This window comes from Babylonia areolata, chromosome 18, assembly GCF_041734735.1.
Source record: "Babylonia areolata isolate BAREFJ2019XMU chromosome 18, ASM4173473v1, whole genome shotgun sequence".
NCBI lineage: Eukaryota > Metazoa > Mollusca > Gastropoda > Neogastropoda > Buccinidae > Babylonia > Babylonia areolata.
Genome location: NC_134893.1, coordinates 53,078,077 through 53,096,715, shown reverse-complemented (window position 1 = coordinate 53,096,715; position 18,639 = coordinate 53,078,077).

Sequence of the window (18,639 nt, the reverse complement as noted above, 5' to 3'; positions counted from 1 at the left end):
AGATAAAGTGAGAGAGGGGATGAGAGAGATATATAGAATGAGATAGAGATGATGAGAGACACAGAGAGAGAGAGAGAGAGAGAGAGAGAGAGAGAGAGAATGAGATAAAGTGAGAGAGAGGATAAGAGACAGAGACAGACAGAAAGAGGGAAAGAGTGTAAACGCCCACCTTGTGTAGGAAAGACAGTGGAAAAAAAAGAGATGCATATCACATGATGTATACCCACATACATGTACGGCTCACGAACACGCAACCCTTTCTTAGTTAAATAACGCACCCTTGTTCACAGTCTCCTAGCTTCCAGTGCAGTTCGTAAAGAGTCATGGTGATAGTGATTGAAATATCTCTCTCTCTCTCTCTCTCTTTCTCTGTCTCTCTCTCTCTCTCTCTCTCTATCTATCTATCTATCTATCTATCTCTCTCTCGTAATGTGCGGGACACATGGATAACATTGTCATCACAGAGTCTCTGTGGGCTTTTCCAAATACAATAGACTGAGCAACACACTATACGCCACGTTCTTGGCATCAGAGATCTTTTCCCATCCCTCTTGCGGCCAATCAGTGGCAGCCTCTGTGCGTGTGTGTATGTGTGTGTTTGTGTGCATGTGTGGGTCTGTATTTTTGAGTGCGTTTGTGCATGCGCGAAAGTGTAAGTGTACACAAGTGTCAGTAGAGTTCTGTGCACGTGCGTGTGTGTGTGTGTGTGTGTGAGGGGGAGGTGGGGGTGCGGAGGGAGGTGGGGTAGAGGATGAGGCATGTGAGTGTATGCATGCCTACACTGTGGGAGCAACAGGATATTGGAACGTATATATATATATATATTTGTACATATGTGTGTGGAGATATGGGCATATGTGTGTGCGCTTGTACAAGTAAGTGTTCATCTGTGTGTGTGTGTGTGTGTGTGTGTGTGTGTGTGTGTGTGTGTGTGTGTGTGTGCCGTGGAAGCTGTGATACGTAGACTAGAAATGAGTGTGTGGAGGAGGGGGGTAGAGGAGGTGCAGGGTAATGTGTGTGGTGTGTGTGTGTGTGTGTGTTGGGGCTCATGTACGTTTATATGTATTTGACTGTGCTTTCATATCTGTGAAACTGCGTGTTCGGTGCATATCTGTTATGCATGTGTGGGTGTATATGTGAATGTGTGTCTTAATGTTTTACATCTTTTTTTTTTCTTTTTTCTTTTTTTTTACATTATAGTTATTATTTATTATTTATTTATTTATTTGTGTAAGCTTATCTATCATTTATTCACCTTTTTTTTTCTTTTTTTTTTTCCTCAAGGCCTGACTAAGCGCGTTGGGTTACGCTGCTGGTCAGGCATCTGCTTGGCAGATGTGGTGTAGCGTATATGGATTTGTCCGAACGCAGTGACGCCTCCTTGAGCTACTGAAACTGAAACTGTCATCACACACACACACACACACACACACACACACACACACACACACCGGCACATACAGACACACACGCGAGCGCGCACAAACATACACACACATTCAAATCGGAGCATGCTCTCAAACATAACGGATCAAACACACACACACTGACACACACACACACACACACACACACACACACACACACACACACACAGAGAGAGCACCCCACACAAACACAACTCCCCCCCTACTCACTCCAGCAACACACACACACACACACACACACACACACACCTGCTCGAAGACTTGGAACGCCCCGGCTTCCCCTCCTTGGACTTCCTGGAGGAGGAGCTCTTCCCCCCATCCTGCTCATCCTCCTCGTCCGGACTGTTGCTGCCCGACCCCCTCCTCCCAGACACTCTGCGGCAGCACAAGACGAAGAAGGCAGCCATGGCACCACCACCACACACTCACTCACGGGGATGAAGGCGACTGCAGCGGGATTCCCGACAGCGCCCTTCACCATCTTCAGTCGACTGTCCCTCTGCTCCACGACTCCCAGCTCCTTCTGTCCTGCGTGCAGACTTACATCACTGGCAAGGTCAGCACGCTTTGACAGCTCTTTGAAACTCAGTGAAACTGAAACTGCATGCAGCCGATCAGGCCTGTCTCGTCAGTGGTGGTGTGGGTGGAGTTCAACGACCTGTCAGTTGTTGTCTTAACTCCTTAGCTTTTTATTTCTTCACTTGTCGAGGTCAGTCTCCGTGACAATGCTGTACGTCCTTCCGGTGATGGCTTCCGGCGCTAGCTGGGGATGAGCTGGCCTGGACGTTGGGCTGGACTGGCAATGGGTCGGGGAGGGTGTGTGTGTAGTGTGTGGGTGGTGGGGGTAGAGGGGTGGGGGGGGGGCGAGAGTTTGTAGTGAAGATTCGACGGAGTCCGGCCCTACACTGTAACCCGGTTGGTTTGCTGTTATTGTAGTTTGTAGAAGGGGGTGGAGGCCCGGAAAATGGGGGGGTGAGTCGTCTGCACGGCAGTCCTTGCAGATGAACTGAAGCCTCTGGCAAACAACCCCGCGTCTGCCTCGTCAATTCTGTTGCATACCTGTTCTTGTAAATTCGCCGGCTCTCTCTCTCTCTCTCTCTCTCTTTTTTTTTTTTTTTTTTTCCAGTTACCTGTTTCTGTACGTAAGCAAAACCTCAGTGTTGCAACTCCGTCGTTCACTTTGACAGTTTTTCCAAGGTGTGTAGTAAACAGAAAATGTACCTTTCACTTTTTTTGTTGTTGTTTTTTTTTTCCTCTCAATTTGTGTCGGCAGTATTACTTCAGAGTTGGTGTAACTCGCTTTTACAGTTTGTTTGTTTTTTTCCTGTTCATGTAGGCCGGCTCAACCTATTCTTGTAACCTGGTTTTAATAAGTCAGTTCCGATTTGTGAACTGAAGGCAGAATCTGCTCAGGTTCTTGAACTCGCTGTTTAAGTTTTTTTCAATATGTGTCGGCACAATAATATTCAGCTCCGACAGCAGTCCATGCAGCCATGTGCCAAAGTCTCCATGTTGATTGTAGCAATGCCCCACAATCAGCGTTGGACCAGTGTTGAATCAGAGTTGGAGTGGTCTGGAATCACAAACAGTGAATTATTATTAAACAAGCGTAAAATCTACTTCAACACCCAGCACAGGCAGACTGTAACACAACGCCGGTGCACACACACTGGGCCGGTGGTGCTCAGTGTAACGTTATCCATCACCAGCACACACACACACAAAGAAGAAATACTGAACAACAGCTCTAAAAACATTCCCTAAGAGGATGTTTCCAGTCTGTGGTTTCACCAAAGATTTTTCAATTTTCGCCTCTCCGTGCAGATGATGTTAAACCGTTTCTTTCACACCGAAGAATGCGAAGGCAAGACTGGCAAAACGAACACGCAGTCTCCGTCTGTGTTTAACAAATCCGGTTGGTATGTACGTGAAGTTAAAAAAAAAAAAAAAAAAAAAAAAAAACCCTTACCGGCCTCTGCACAAACTGGCTGAGTTGGAAGGTGCAAGGCCCCTTTCAGCAGGCGGGTTACTGGAAAGATGAGACTACAGCTGTAAGCCCGCAAGCGAACATAACAGGGCGTAACTGTGTCAGCCAAGTGTGATTGGATTTTCGGCAGGAGCAGCGAGCAGCTCAGTGTATCACTTCATGTATTAAGAATCTCTGGCACAGGAGACAGAAGCGAATTCTTCCTTACACACACACACACACACACACACACACACATGTCAATACCAGTGACACGATTCTCGGAACGAACATTCATGGCTAACTGACGCCTGTGTGATCGATGCAGACAGTTTGTCCATTGCCATATGTCATTGTCTTTTGTGTGTTTTCATAACTTTCTTTCTAACCTGAATGCTGTTCGAGGCAAGCGAAACCGTCTGTCTGTCTACGTGAAGAAGGGGTGGTGGTTGTGTGTGTGGATTAGGACCGGGGCGGGGACTGACACACTGGCTGCACAACACACACACACGCGCGCGCGCGCGCAAGCACGCGTACACACACACACACCGTCACACACACACACACACACACACACTTGCACGCACGCACGCACGCACGCAAACACGAACGCGCACACACACACACACACACACACACACACACACACACACACACGCAAGCACGCGTACACACACACACCGTCACACACACACACATGCACGCACGCACGCACACAAGCAGGAACACACACACACACACACACACACACACACACACACACACACACACACGGTACACTGATTAATTTAATGGTGTTGTCCTTTTAAGCAGGCGTCATTCCTATAGATTCGCACTGTAAACAACTAAACAATTTTGACCTTTTAAAGCCTGGACACTGGCAAACACTGAAACACATTTGACACTTGATCTGGTCCAATGTAATTCTAAAAGTTGTCAATTTCAGCTGAATCACGAAAAACACTACTGGCGCAGTCTTTAATGATGATTTTGTCCTTATAATTTTCTTCAACATGAGCACAACTGAACTGAATGGCGCCATACCGCAGCCGTGACTGACAATTATTTATCGGTTGTCGAAAAGAGACGGAAATCATTCACGAACACCACATCTTTAATCAAACACTGAGTAATACCGATTTTTTTTAACGTTCAGTTTGGGATGTCAGACTTAAAACCAAATATAAACACTAATATCTTTTCTAGGACATTAGCGTCTATGACCCACTCAAAAGTACAACGTCCAGACAGGGCTATAGTCACATAACATGCGTTTTACGGTTGAGTTACGTTGATCTACCAACCGTGACGGTCCGAGTCTGGTTCTTTCCATTGGTGTGTGAGGAGGAATATTATGACAGGAGGGTGAGGGCAGAGGACCTTCGGTGTTACAGTCCGGCCGCATGTTCCATGAACATTGTTCCTGCATCTTAAGTCCCACCGCTTTATCCAACCGCGCTCTCTCCACTTTTTCGTTACTGATGTATTAGCAAGTCTGCGACAGACACTGACACAGGTGCCGGTCTGCTCTTTTATTTGGTTGGAACAATTAAGACCAACTGAGCCCGATATTCATTAAACACAATAATAATAATTGTGCTCTTCATGAGTTGAAGACAAGAAAAATCAAACTAAAAACAACTACACAGCCCTTCAAATAGTAATGTATCACGTGCATAAATCATACAAAGTGTCAGTATGTGAGAGAGAGAGAGAGAGAGAGAGAGAGAGAGAGAGAGAGAGAGACTTTGTGTGCGTGCGTGCTTGTGCGTGTGTGTGTGTGCGCGCGCGCGCGCGCGCGTGTGTGTGTGTGTGTGTGTGTGTGCGCTCGTGTTCGCCGTCAGTTGTTTGAATAATTACACACACCATAATCGTACCACACCCTCCTTTATTAACAGCGATAATTACAGAAACAACCACAAATCAACTTCCTCCGTAAACTGACATTTTAAACTTTGAATAATGCTGCATTGAGATTTCGACAGACAAGAAAACTTTGGAACCATTCGCATGGCACAATGTGTCTCTCTACGCGATCATCCGTAACGACAGCAAAAAAAAAAAAAAAAAAAAAAAAAAAAAAAGTAGCCGGTATAATAATAGTCATGTCCGACTACTATGACCACCACCAGAACAGCAGAGGAGGCAACTGCTGTCCCGACTATCTGGACTATGTAGTGAGTCTTGCCCAAGTTACAATCGCACTATCTCAGCCAAGAGCGCTTTGAACAGTCGACATGCACTACACGTTACCAGCAGTGATGACATGGCAACTATGATCACAGCCCCAACCCATGCAAGTTCCTGCCAGGCCGGAAGCGAGTGAACTGAGTGGCTTCCCATCTCAGCCTGCTGGCCCAGACAAGGAGCTTTGTTATCTTCCTGGTATATCAAGATGCTGACCTACAATTGTTGGTATTGTTTTTGCGCTGCCGGCAGGGAAGTTGAAGGAACAAAGAACAATAGGGTTTAGTGTGTGCATGACGAACATTCTGGGGAAGAGAGAATGTGGTCAGTTCTTTTGTTGACTGTGAGGGATTTCCCAAGCGCGCGAGCGTGTAGACGGTGCGTGAACGTCAGTGTGTATGTGTATGTGTGTGTGTGTGTGTGCGTGCGCCGGCGTGCATGTGTGGGTGCGTTTATGTACGTGCGTGCACGCCGCACGCCGCTTTTGTGTGTATGAGAGAACCCAGACTCGGAGGCTTAGATTATACTCTAAATGTCTTCTTCTTCTTTTTTCTTTTTTTTTTTTTTTTCCAAGTTAATGCAATCCATATGTTCTGTACTTTTTCACTTGCGGGTCTGAATTGTCCTTATAGACGAAAATGAAAAAGACAGAATGGGGCTCACACCACTTCCGTCAGTTCAATTAGCAAAAGAAATTAGAAAAATAAGCAAAACACCACCTCCACCATCACCAACAACACACACACACGCACACGCACACACACACACACACACAGAGGAAGAAGAAGAAGAAGAAAGGATGGGTCCGGAGAGGGGTTCTGAGCGGGTGCTTCTTTGTAAAGCCACAAATTTTGAAAGTGGGGGTGGCATGGGAAGGTGGTTGTGGCAAATAGGATTTGGCACAGCTGCTGTTTTATTTGTTGTTGTTGTTTTCAGTACTTTGCTACCTGGTCCCACACAACATATCAATTTATGACGTAGCTTGAACGTATATTCGCTTTTTATGCATTCATTTATATTTCTTTTTGTACTCGAACTTCAACTTCATTCTATTATTTCTGATGACACAGTTCAGTTCTGCATGTAGCCTATTTTATTCAATGTCAATGACCATCAACCTACAACCGCCTGTTATGCCCTGTGTGTGTGTGTGTGTGTGTGTGTGTGTGTTCGTGTGTGCAGGGGGAATGGGGTAGTGGATGGAAGAGAGAGAGGGAGCAATGGGAGAATGATAACAAGTTTCCTGTCCTTGTTCCTATCAATACAGATTTCTCAAAATTTGCTGATAACAAACACAGAACAGGTTGACAGGTGAGATCATGCATGCGCGTGTGCGTAAATGCTCACACGCGGCGCGGTATGCTATGCGGTAGATATGTCTGTCTGTCCTTGGCTGTCTGGCTGATTGTCCATCTGTCTGGCTGTGTGTATAAAGCCTATACTATATATGTATGTGTCTTCTCTCTAACATTAAAGTTCTATCTATCTATCAATCTATCTAGTTATATATATATATATATATGTGTGTGTGTGTGTGTGTGTGTGTGTGTGTCTGTCTGTCTGTCTGTCTGTATACATATATATATGTGTGTGTGTGTGTGTGTGTGTGTGTGTGTCTGTCTGTCTGTCTGTCTGTCTGTCTGTCTGTCTGTCTGTCTCATACAATTCCTGGAACTGGAAAATAATGGAACATGTGACCTTAAGAGGTGTGACAAGGAGACTCCATGAGTGGCACCATTGGAAGATCACTGATGTATCCTTGCACATCATAATACAACCAGCAGAATATGGTACAGTGCAGTACAACTTATAGGCCTGCTGTTCGGTACAGAGCAGCAACAGCCTGCAACACGTGACAGCACAGCACAACATAGCATTTTACAACTTACAGTACAGTACCGCACAAGGACGTAAATGTATAATACTTATATAATTAATTAAATCCGTGAGTATGCCACTTTATATAACAGCACAACAAAGCAAACCTGTCATTCTCTTTTTTTCCCAAAATGAAAACTGGAAGTAAAAATTAATAATTAATTGACTGATTGGTTGATTGATTGATTGATTGCCTGATTGATTAATTAAAAAAAACGGTTTCTTGCACTGCAGGCTTTGTAAGGATCGAGAGAGAAGGAATTTTGTTTAATTAATATTCCGTCATTTATACAGACATCTAGTTAAAGTCAGTATTGATTTTCAGAGTTGAATGTTATCGTCAGTTTTAAAAACAAACAAAATGGAACGAAAGTGGTAGGGGTGGGAGTTGTAAAAGGATCGAGACAGACTAAAATATCTCGGCTAGCACACGTATGTGTATCCGTACCCGTCTTTCCCTGTCAGAAGGCTTTTGGCGACAAGAAAATCAGTGTGTCTCATCTTTGAGGGACGCGTGCGAAGTACGTGACATATGGGACAACGGATCAGACTATCTGTAGCAAAAGAAACAATGGCTGGATTTTATACAGAATTTAGATTAGCTTACAGCTGACTGGCGTTGTTTACAACAGCTGACAAGTGTTTTCGAAGAGAACACACACACACACACACACACACACACACAAATTCACGGTCAACCCCGCGGCCTGACACTGGCTTCAAGTGCCCAATACAAAAGTACAGTAAACGGCATCATAGCATCTTGAGTTTCACACGTTATCTTGGCCCCAGTGCAGGTCAGGTTTGACACGTTCCTCTAACACGTCTACAGTTCGTACGAATGCCACTTCGCTGCATCCAGGTTTAACGTTGAACACCTACCTTCAGGTGATAAGGCCGACCACCTGAGGACCCTTAAACCTTCCTTGGGAAGAGGGTGGATGGGAAGGGGGTGGAGGACCTGTCTGACACAACACTGATACCGGGAACGGCGACAAAAACGTTTTAAAACAGGCAGCGAGAATGCCACAGTCGGTTTACTTTTACAGAAGCGGAGACTATACTGTTTCTGGGGCGGGAATGTTATTTATGGCCGGCGCTGGGCATCGATCCTCGATTGATGTGCAGCGAACAGCTCGACATCGGTCCCGAATAATTAACTACGGATGTAACGTTCAATTCTCGGTCAATGAAACGGTCTATGCGCATGCGGACCTTTCTTGATTCTTGAGTTTGCTTTCGCTGCTGTCCTGCATGAACTTTTCACTATAATGGCTGATCATAGTAGAATCGCGTACACTGAGAAAAGTCAATCCAGAATCAAACTCTTGATCCACAAATGGGTCACGTGACCCTAAGCGCCTCAACCTGACTCTATATTTACCAAATATCCCACCAAATTACCAACGAACTCCCACTTTTTTTTTTAACGGACGAACTCCCGCCAAAATTATCGTATGGAACGATTACCGATGTCGTTCAATAACATTTTCGTCGGGATCTCCGCGAAGCACCTATCTTCGAGCCGGTGTGGCCGGACGTGTTTGTGTTGCTGTGCTGTGTAAAAATTAGTTTTTGATTTGGGTCTAGGTATTTAAGATAGGTGTAGGTGTGTAGAATAAGTCTGTTTTGAAGGGTAGTTCGTGATTAGTCTACTGGAAAATACTATTTTCGTAGTTTTTCGTAGTTTAGAACAGTTATCTGTAGAGTACCTGCAGCTGTTTAGATCAGTGACTATCCAACATGGCCGCCATGTTTTTGTTACGATTTGTGAGTGCCGTGAATTGAATAGGCTTGCTTCAGCGATGATTGATTCAACTATTGGATTGTTTTTTGTGTGTACTGTGAATTTGGTGAATTCATTGCATACATTTCTGGCCCCATATCAAGGAGCACACTTGTTCAGTTGTTTTGAAATGCTAGCCTAAATCGGAAAACCGGCCCTGTCAGTGTCACTGGATAAACTAAAGCTTCAAAGTGACCATCACCATGTGCTGTTGATAGTGCTTTAGCCTGTACAGTTTACCTAGTTTAATAGTTAGCTTGATACACACACACACACACACACACACACACACTGAGATTGAACCACAAAATTAGTGAATGAGAATGAAGACAACTCAAGCATGATTCGGCGCAATATCACACTCTGGGTTTTTGTAGCCATACTGTTCCTTCACAAGTGTGTGTTGGGTGACAATAGACCCTGCGCTACTCAGGACGTGCACACTCTAGGGTTTGGTGCAAAAGAAGTCTGTAGAACACATGGTACTAATTACTCCCTGTTTGTTCAAGCACTAGCCATAGCAAGACAGCGAGGCTACCACACCCGCTGCCGCCAGAAGCTCGTCCTTCTGTACCTGGCCCAGATATTCTTTGCTCAGTCGTATGCACCAGAACCCAATCCTGGCCCTAGTGCTGACGCATCAGACCATCCTAGCCTTGACTGGCTCTGCGGCGTATGTGATGCCACGGTAACATGGGAAGATAGAGGTGTTGCTTGTGAGGCATGCAGACTGTGGTACCATGCACACTGTGAAGATATCCACTCAGAGACATACGCAAACCTGACACCTAATGTACAGTGGTTCTGCAATTTTTGCGGACACCAAAACAACCTGCTTGTGTTCGATCTCCACTCCAATGCACAAAGCCTAGACTGGTCTTTTTCCACCCTACCAGATCCTTCTAGAACAGGCTCATGCAGTAGCCCAGCAGAAGTAGATTTCAGACCTCAACATGCCTCTACTCCTACAAGAGCTACGCAGCAGGACAAAAGATTAAACAAACCCCTAACGATCCTGAACATAAATTTCCAATCAGTTACTGGCAGAAAAGCTGAGTTTGGATGTCTCTTAGATAGTACCAAACCAGACATAGTAATCGGCACAGAAACACACCTGTCTGAGGAAATCAAGAACTCTGAAATCTTGCCAACCCGACATGGGTATAAAGAATACCGGAACGACAGGAATAGGGATGGAGGAGGGGTTATGATCCTGATCAAAGACTGCTACAACAGTACCCGCGAGAAAGAACTAGAGACTAACTGTGAAGTAGTTTGGGCAAAACTGAAACTGAAAGGTCGACGCTCCCTGTATGTCTGCGCATACTACAGACCTGATGTCTCCCACAAGCCCAGTCTCCAGGAATTTGATATCTCAGTTCAGAGAGCTGCTGGCATGTCAAATGCGATGCTATTGATAGGAGGGTACCTGAATTTCCCGAGGTGGGACTGGAAAACGATAACTTTGAAGCCGCAAACCAAATATGTTGAGCTGCACAGACAACTCGTTAAAATCATTGACGACAACGGTCTGGAACAGATGGTGACAGTCCCTACAAGAGGTGAAAACACATTGGACATTATTATGACCAACTCCCCACAACTCATATCGAAACCATGCCACCCTTGTCTGATCATGATGTAGTTTATGCAGAGCTGAACACTGCCCCCCCCCCCCCCCCCCACCACCCCCCCACCCCCACCCCCCACCCCCACACCCCTCCGCGGAAGAGACCAGTAGAGCGAACCATCACCCTCTACAAAAAGGCAGACTGGGAAAACATGAAGCAAGCTGTGGAGAAAATTAAGGGAAGAAGTGGATGGAATGAAGGACACTGCGAGCACTGAGAGCCTGTGGTCTCACTTCAAGACAGCACTACTCGAAGCAGCCCAGACCCACATACCATCCAAGAAATCCCAACCCAACTACAGCCAGCCATGGATTACTCCCGAGCTGCGCCGTCTGATAAACCGCCGCAACCAAGCCTACAAGAAGTGGAAGAAGGGAGGTGGTGAAGACCTAAAAGCTGAGGCTAGAACCAGAAGACGCGAAGCCCAAAGACGCCTGCGCTGAGCTTATTGGGACCACATCAACACCACCCTGTCAGAGGAACCCACTGACCATACACCAGAGTACAAAAGATTCTGGAGCTATATCAAAAACCAGAAATCTGCCAACGTCGGTGTAGCCCCTCTGAAGGTGAATGGCCAGCTGTTAATGGAGCCCAGAGAAAAGGCAGAAGCACTCAACAATCAATTCCAGTCCGCATTCAGCGAGGGGAAGTCATACTCTCAAGAAGAATTTGGAAAGAAGTGCGAGATGGCTGATAGAGACTATCCTGTGCTGGACTCTGTGAACATTACGGAAGAAGGCGTAAGGCGATTGCTTGCGAAACTAGATCCTGCGAAAGTGAGTGGGCCTGACAACATCAGTGCTAGGCTTCTGAAAGAGCTGTCCTCGGAAATCGCCCCTATCCTCACCACCATCTACAGATCCTCTCTAGACTCCGGATGCGTGCCCACAGATTGGAAGACTGCTCTGGTGACACCTATCTTTAAAAAAGGTGAACATTATGACCCTGCAAACTACCGCCCAGTCTCATTGACCTGCATAGCTTGCAAAGTGTTCGAACACATCATAGTACACGCCACCATGACACACCTGGAACAGAATAAAATCCTGTGTCCCCAGCAACATGGCTTCAGACAGCAGAGGTCCTGTGAAACACAGCTCATCGAGCAAGTGGAAGAACTCACCTGAGATATGGCTTCTGGACGGCGAACAGATGTACTCGTGTTAGACTTTGCCAACGCGTTTGACAGAGTCAACCACTCACTACTGCTGCACAAACTCCACAACTATGGCATACAAGGCAGGATCAACCAATGGATCTCCAGCTTCCTAGCCAATAGACGCCAAACAGTTGTAGTTGAGGGGGCTCAGTCAGATTTCATCGACGTCAAGTCAGGAGTTTCACAGGGGTCAGTCCTTGGACCATGTCTCCTCCTGGTCTTCATCAACGACCTTCCCGAAGAACTGACCTCAAAAACAAGGATGTTTGCCGATGACACCGCCATCTACCGCACAACAGCATCCATAGAAGACCACGCCCACCTACAAGATGATCTAGAACGCCTCCAGGTCTGGGAACAGAAACAGGAAATGGCCTTCAACCCAGGCAAATGTGCTACACTGAGAGTTACTCGCTGCAAAAGTTCTGTCAGCGACAAATACGAGATGCATGGACATACGATGGCAACATTACAATCAGCGTCATACCTGGGGGGTCACCCTGAGAACAGATCTAGACTGGGCGGATCACTCTGAAAACATCACAAAGAAAGCAAGCAAAGCCCTCGGATTCCTGAGACGAAATCTAAAAGTTACTTCCAATGACCTGAGAGAAAAAGCGTACCTAACCTTTGTTAGACCCTTGCTTGAATTCTCCAGCTCAGTTTGGGACCCTCACAAGACAGGATGCATAAGAAAAATCGCAAACATCCAGAGAAGGGCAGCTAGATTCGTCTTGAACCGATATCATCGGCGTGCAAGTGTAACAGATATGCTTCAAAAGCTCAAGTGGCCATCTCACCAGAAGCGACGCCAGGCATCTAGAGTCACAATGCTCTACAAAATAGTCAATGACCAGGTGCAAATTAACAAAAGCGTCTTGGTTAAACCAGCAGTGAGAGACAGGAGGTCACACGACCAGCAGTTCAAAAGGCTTGCAGATCAAAAGCAGCAATATAGACTCTTTTCGTTCCTTCCACGAGCCATCCGCGAGTGGAATGAACTTCCAGCCCACACAGTAGAGGCAGACTCCTCCACCAGCTTCAAGAACAGGGTCTCCTCCCACCTCAACTGTGCCACTCTGGACAGCCTCGCAGCCGCGAGACTTCAAGAGTAGGCCCAAAACATGCTCACCAACCGTACTGTAATTGTATGAATTCACGTGAGAGTGCCTGGTTAGGTAGGTAGTGGGTAGGGGGGTGCTGGTAGGAGGGCGCTGCGGCGGGGGGTGCCAGGAGCCGTCAGTAGGATGCCTGCCTGCCACTTCTCGCCCCCTCTGATCCAGTTAGCGGGCAGGCGGGAGTGTGTGAATGTGATTTGAAGCAATTTTTTTCCCCAGTTAGCAATCAGTGAAATAGATTTGGAGCAATTTGTTTTTTAGGCAGCCGGCTTGCGGAAACCCCCAAATCTGTAGCTAAGTAATCAGAGTTGATTGTGGCCACACAACAGAAGAAGAGAAGAGGATCGACACCCAGCTACTTCGACTATAATTTCAGTGCCATTATTTTTGTTAGGCAACTGTAATTCGAACTCACAGCCGGTCTTCTGAATGCGAGTTCGGGCTCTCTTCTTTTTACGAGGGTCATACTAGTACTCATATAGCTCTTCCCATTAAGCAACCCAGACAACCCTCCTCAAAACCCTGTCTTCAGTAACCGTCTATAAATACTCAAAAACGTGATAACCGACTTCCGGGTCCATTTTTTAAAGCACATTCGGGGTGACAATTGCCACCACACAAAGAGATCGGCAATAAAGCAAGTCTTAGTCAACTCAGAGTGACCTCCGCCTAAGTAGTAATCACTATCATTGTGGCTGTGTATACGTTCGCGGGAGAACAAAACACGAATGCAGCGTAAGCAACACTGAAACAGCCGAGTCTTCTGTTGCCTATAGCGCGTTTTTACCTCCCCCTCACTGAAAAATATTGAACGTGCACACACACACACACACACTGACACACTGACACACACACACACACACACACACAACACACACACACATGTGCGATACTATGCTATAGTATGCATTTTGCGATTTTTTATCAAAGACATAATGCAACTTTTTTCAAGTTTTCTTTGTCTTGGAGTCGGTTGTGGCACTGTGTATACCGCTTCACGGCCGTTGTACCTACAATCGACCGCGGTTTATTTTTGTTTTTGTTTTCACGAACCATAACTTACAGTGTTCACGTGGAACAGAGAGCACCTGACTTCGGAAATGTGAATGAAATAAAAACGCAAGCTGTCAGCGTTGGAGATCCTATCTGAAACTTTGACAGTTACGGACAAACATGTCTCGGGTTGGGTGTGGCTGTTTATGAAGGGGTGGACTGAGGAGCGACAGCACTGAAGCAGGATATGTGTGTTGTTTTGGCGCGCGCGCGTGTGTATGTGTTTATATGTGTGTGTCAGTGTGTGTGTGTGTGTGTGTGTGTGTGTGTGTGTGATTGCGCAGGTTAACCTTCGCCTCGATTGTGATGGTGGCGGTGGTGTGCCATGTTATATTTATAAGAATTTTTATTATCAGTTGTGTGCGCGCGCGTGCACTGAGCCCTATGCATTGCAAGCAGTTAATAAGCAATCAGCTGCACTTGCACCGGCTGGGTGAGTGTGTATGTGTGTGTCACGGTGTGTGTGTGTGTGTGTGTGTGTGTGTGTAACTGACGGTGTGTATGTCAGCAGTGTCAGCGGGAGGGGGGGGGGGGGGGGGGGGGGGGGGGGGGGGGGGCGTGCGCTGAGTGCGTGCTCGAACGGCGGCGTCAGTGTGTCTTTTGTTTGAGTGTGTTTTGATCTGACAGGCAGGTGGCAGTGTGATTAACTCAGACTTTAGCTGATACACCTACTTTTTCATTATATCATAAACCTTCGAGACTGACCAGTCATCGAATAAGTAATAACATACATCAGCCGAACGCCGCGGCAGCCACAATCCAGGGACACAGACCTGTACACCCAACACATTATCATGAGACACACTTCTCACATCGGACTGAAAACTATCGAACCACGTTTACACCGAACACAGTTCACCGGCGGAAGGCCGTGACACACTGAGTCAGTCTTGACGTCGATACACAACTTCGTTTCACCGCTGAAATAAACGGATTAATGTCAGTCGATCTTTGTACTTACATAGCCCTTGTCCGGCCGTACCGGAGTAGGGGTTGTAGAAGCGGGTACACTGAGTTCTTGTTCACTGTAACACCACCATATCCAGTTGTTCTGGCTGCACAGTTTCAGGAATCGTTTCAAGGCTGCTACCCGGACATCGCCGACAAAATCACATCACACACACACGCCGGCGCACGCGTCTTGACTCAGCGGTGGCAACTTGAAAAATAAGAATGAAACAAACGTCGGGTGTAGAGGCAGAGGCTAGGCTTTCCGTCAGTCAAAAGTGTACATTAGAATCAATTCCTCCCTCAGCGGGTGCTCGTACCAGTCACGAGTGTTTTGCCAGAGGAAGAACAACGTTAGCTTACCGGCAATCAAAATATGCTGAAACACAGCCGGCTGTGTTAAGTACTGACAACACACTGTCACTGACTTCTGTGTCCGTCGCTATATACTCTCTTCCCCTCTCTCTCTCTCTCTCTCTCTCTCTCTGTCGTATCCTTGTGCCACACATACCACAAATGACGACAAATGCATATAAAATAAGCTAGCCTCGCATGAGTGAAACCCACCACTGAGTACAGCACGAACTTGTCACCGCGGCCGCGGCGGGTTGTCGTACGTGGTGGCGAAAACAGCCCCATCCTGACCACATCAGCTCACCCTCCTCCCGTCACCACCCCCACCACTGACAACCCACAACCACTCGATCAGTCCCACCCGTCGCCACTTCTACCTTGACCACCACGTCACCACCGTCATCAGTCGCCTTCCTTTGCAAACAAACAAAGGTGCGGTTCCAGCGTGACAAGGGAAACGCCGTTTTTAACTCGTCACGCTGTTTAAAAAAAAAAAAAAAAAGTTATGATATTTTCTCGGAACGTGTTCCTTGGCTTTCTGCCATCAGGTGTTTTCTCATGAATTGTTATCTATGGTTGGTTGGTTGGTCAGGTAGTAAAAGTAAGTTAGTTGGTTGGATGGTTGGTAGGTTTAACGTCAACACATTACATATCTTGACGACGGGAATAACTATCTCAGGGAGGGGGTGTGTGTGTGTGTGTGTGACCAAACACTGCACTGACACCACCAGAATAACAACGTACTCGTTGAGATGGGCAGCGAAGCGAAAACACACATGTACTCTGTTTCATTAATCGTAACTTGTCATTTGTTGTGGGGTTTGTTTTAGATCAGCTATAAACAGAGTTTGTCCTGTGTCAGGGATATATAGTAGCCTAACTAGCAGTTCCTGGGAGCTGTCATGGAAATTTATTTCAACGACTCATAATTATCTCCCCTGCACAATTGTTTCTGCACCTCTGTGGCAGCAAAGGATCACGGACGTACATATATACATAGGTGCGTGGCAAGGATCCCAAAATTCTGAGATCCAAAATTTTGAAGCATGTATCTACTTACTTTTTTTTTTTTTAATCTGATTACTTTTTTTTATACTTTAAAAAAATTTTTTTACTCTATTTCAATTTTTCAGTTTTTACGTGTTATATATTTATCTATTTATTTATTTGTTTTTGCAACTTTTTTCTCAAGGCCTGACCAAGCAGATCTGTTATTACATGTATTTTTGTTTTCTTGTGTGTGTTTTTGTTTGTTTTTTTGTTTTTTTTTTTAAGGAGGGGGGAAAAAAAGCGCCGTTTGCAGATATTTCCATTTCCAGCTAAATGTTTGGGGAATGTTACCCTTTTTAAGCATTCATTAAAAATCGTTTAATAATATTTTGTTGGCTGCATGATACTGTGCCGACAAAATGAACCGGCGAACTGGAGTGTATCAGGCTTATTTCGAAACCAGCTCAGAAAGGGGAAAGATCAGGTCACCGTGTATCCACATTAATTTTTTAGATTCGTCAGAGTGAAAAAAATAATAATGAAATTTTAAAAAAAACCCTGATGTACAAGAATCAATAGTCACGGAGTTCTTCCTTTGAGTTACCTTTTCAGATTGTGTCCTTTCAATTTCCCATTAACTGATGCTGTTAGAAATCACGGTCGAAAGAGTAGATATCTTTGTGAGGCGACAACACTGAAAATTTTCGTTGACATGACCTATGACGTCATACAGAGGAGAAATACTCCAGAATAATATCACCTCTCAATATTCCCTGACATGCAACCTCTCTCTCTCTCTCTCTCTCTCACGCACACGCACACACACTTTGCTTCCGGTTTTTTTTAACCTTTGATGATGCTAATCATGAAAATGATGTTGTAGATGATGATGCTGGGGATTTTAAAGAACCATTGTTCAACGACCCAATTAGTAGACAAGAATTTAAGTTACTGACAGCATAAAGAAATTAGAAACAGGAAAAAGTTCAGGCCAAGACAAAATTTTGAGTGAGATGCAAAAGCATGCAAATACATCAGTTTTAGATTTTCTTGTTGAACTGTTTAACAGACTATTTAGTGATGGTGTATTCCCTGCGGGCTGGGCTAAATCTATTATCGTTCCGATCTATGAAAAAGGAGACCGAAACAACCTGGATAACTATCGAGGAGTTGCTCTTACTAGCATTGTTAGTGAAGTATATACTCATATTTTGAATAAAAGACTTAGCAAAATGGGCAGAACAAGAAGAAAAAATTATAGAAGAACAGGCCGGATTTAGATCAGGATACAGCACTATTGATCACATCTTTACTGTTTATTCTTTGGTACAAACACATCTGTTGAAAGATTCAAAGTTGTACGTGTTGCCTTTGTAGATTCTAGGAGGGCCTTTGACTCTATAAGCAGAAACATAATTTGGAATATTTTGCGAAAAAGCGGAGTGGATGGTAAATTGTGTATAGCTCTTCGTGGTGTGTATGATTCGGTCATGGCGTGTGTGCGTGATAGATGTGTATATTCAGAAGTATTTGACTGTCCAAGAGGAGTGAAGCAGAAATGCTTATGAGTCCACTAATGTTTCCTTTTTTATCAGTGGGCGTGAAAAGTGGAATTATAGGTCAGCAGAATTAAAGGTAACAAATTCTTACTATAAATATATGGGCATACTGTTTACAATGAAACTCAGTTTGAAAAGTATAATTTCAGAAACATGTAGGAATGGAAAGAAGGGGGTCATAGAAATTATGAGATCGTTGCGCAAACTAAATTCTATTGATTCATGTATATTCTGGAAACTTTCTGATTCACAAATTGAGCCAACTCTTACTGATGGTGCTGAAATTTGGGGACTTTGTGATAACAGAGATTTAGAAGAAAAAAACAATAACAAAAAACAAAAAAACATACATTTGCCATCAAACGTTTATACAATTCCCATTATCTGTAAAATCGTATGTCAAATGTATAAAGTATTGGTTGAACTTATAAAGCTGCCAATATCAAGAATCTATAGACAGGTATATGAAATGTTATTCGTCGAACAGGACAAGGGAAAAGAAAACTGAACATACTTTGTGAAAATAAATAAATAAATAGCTATGAATGGATTTGGGATTTCCGAGTTTTAAAAGTATGCT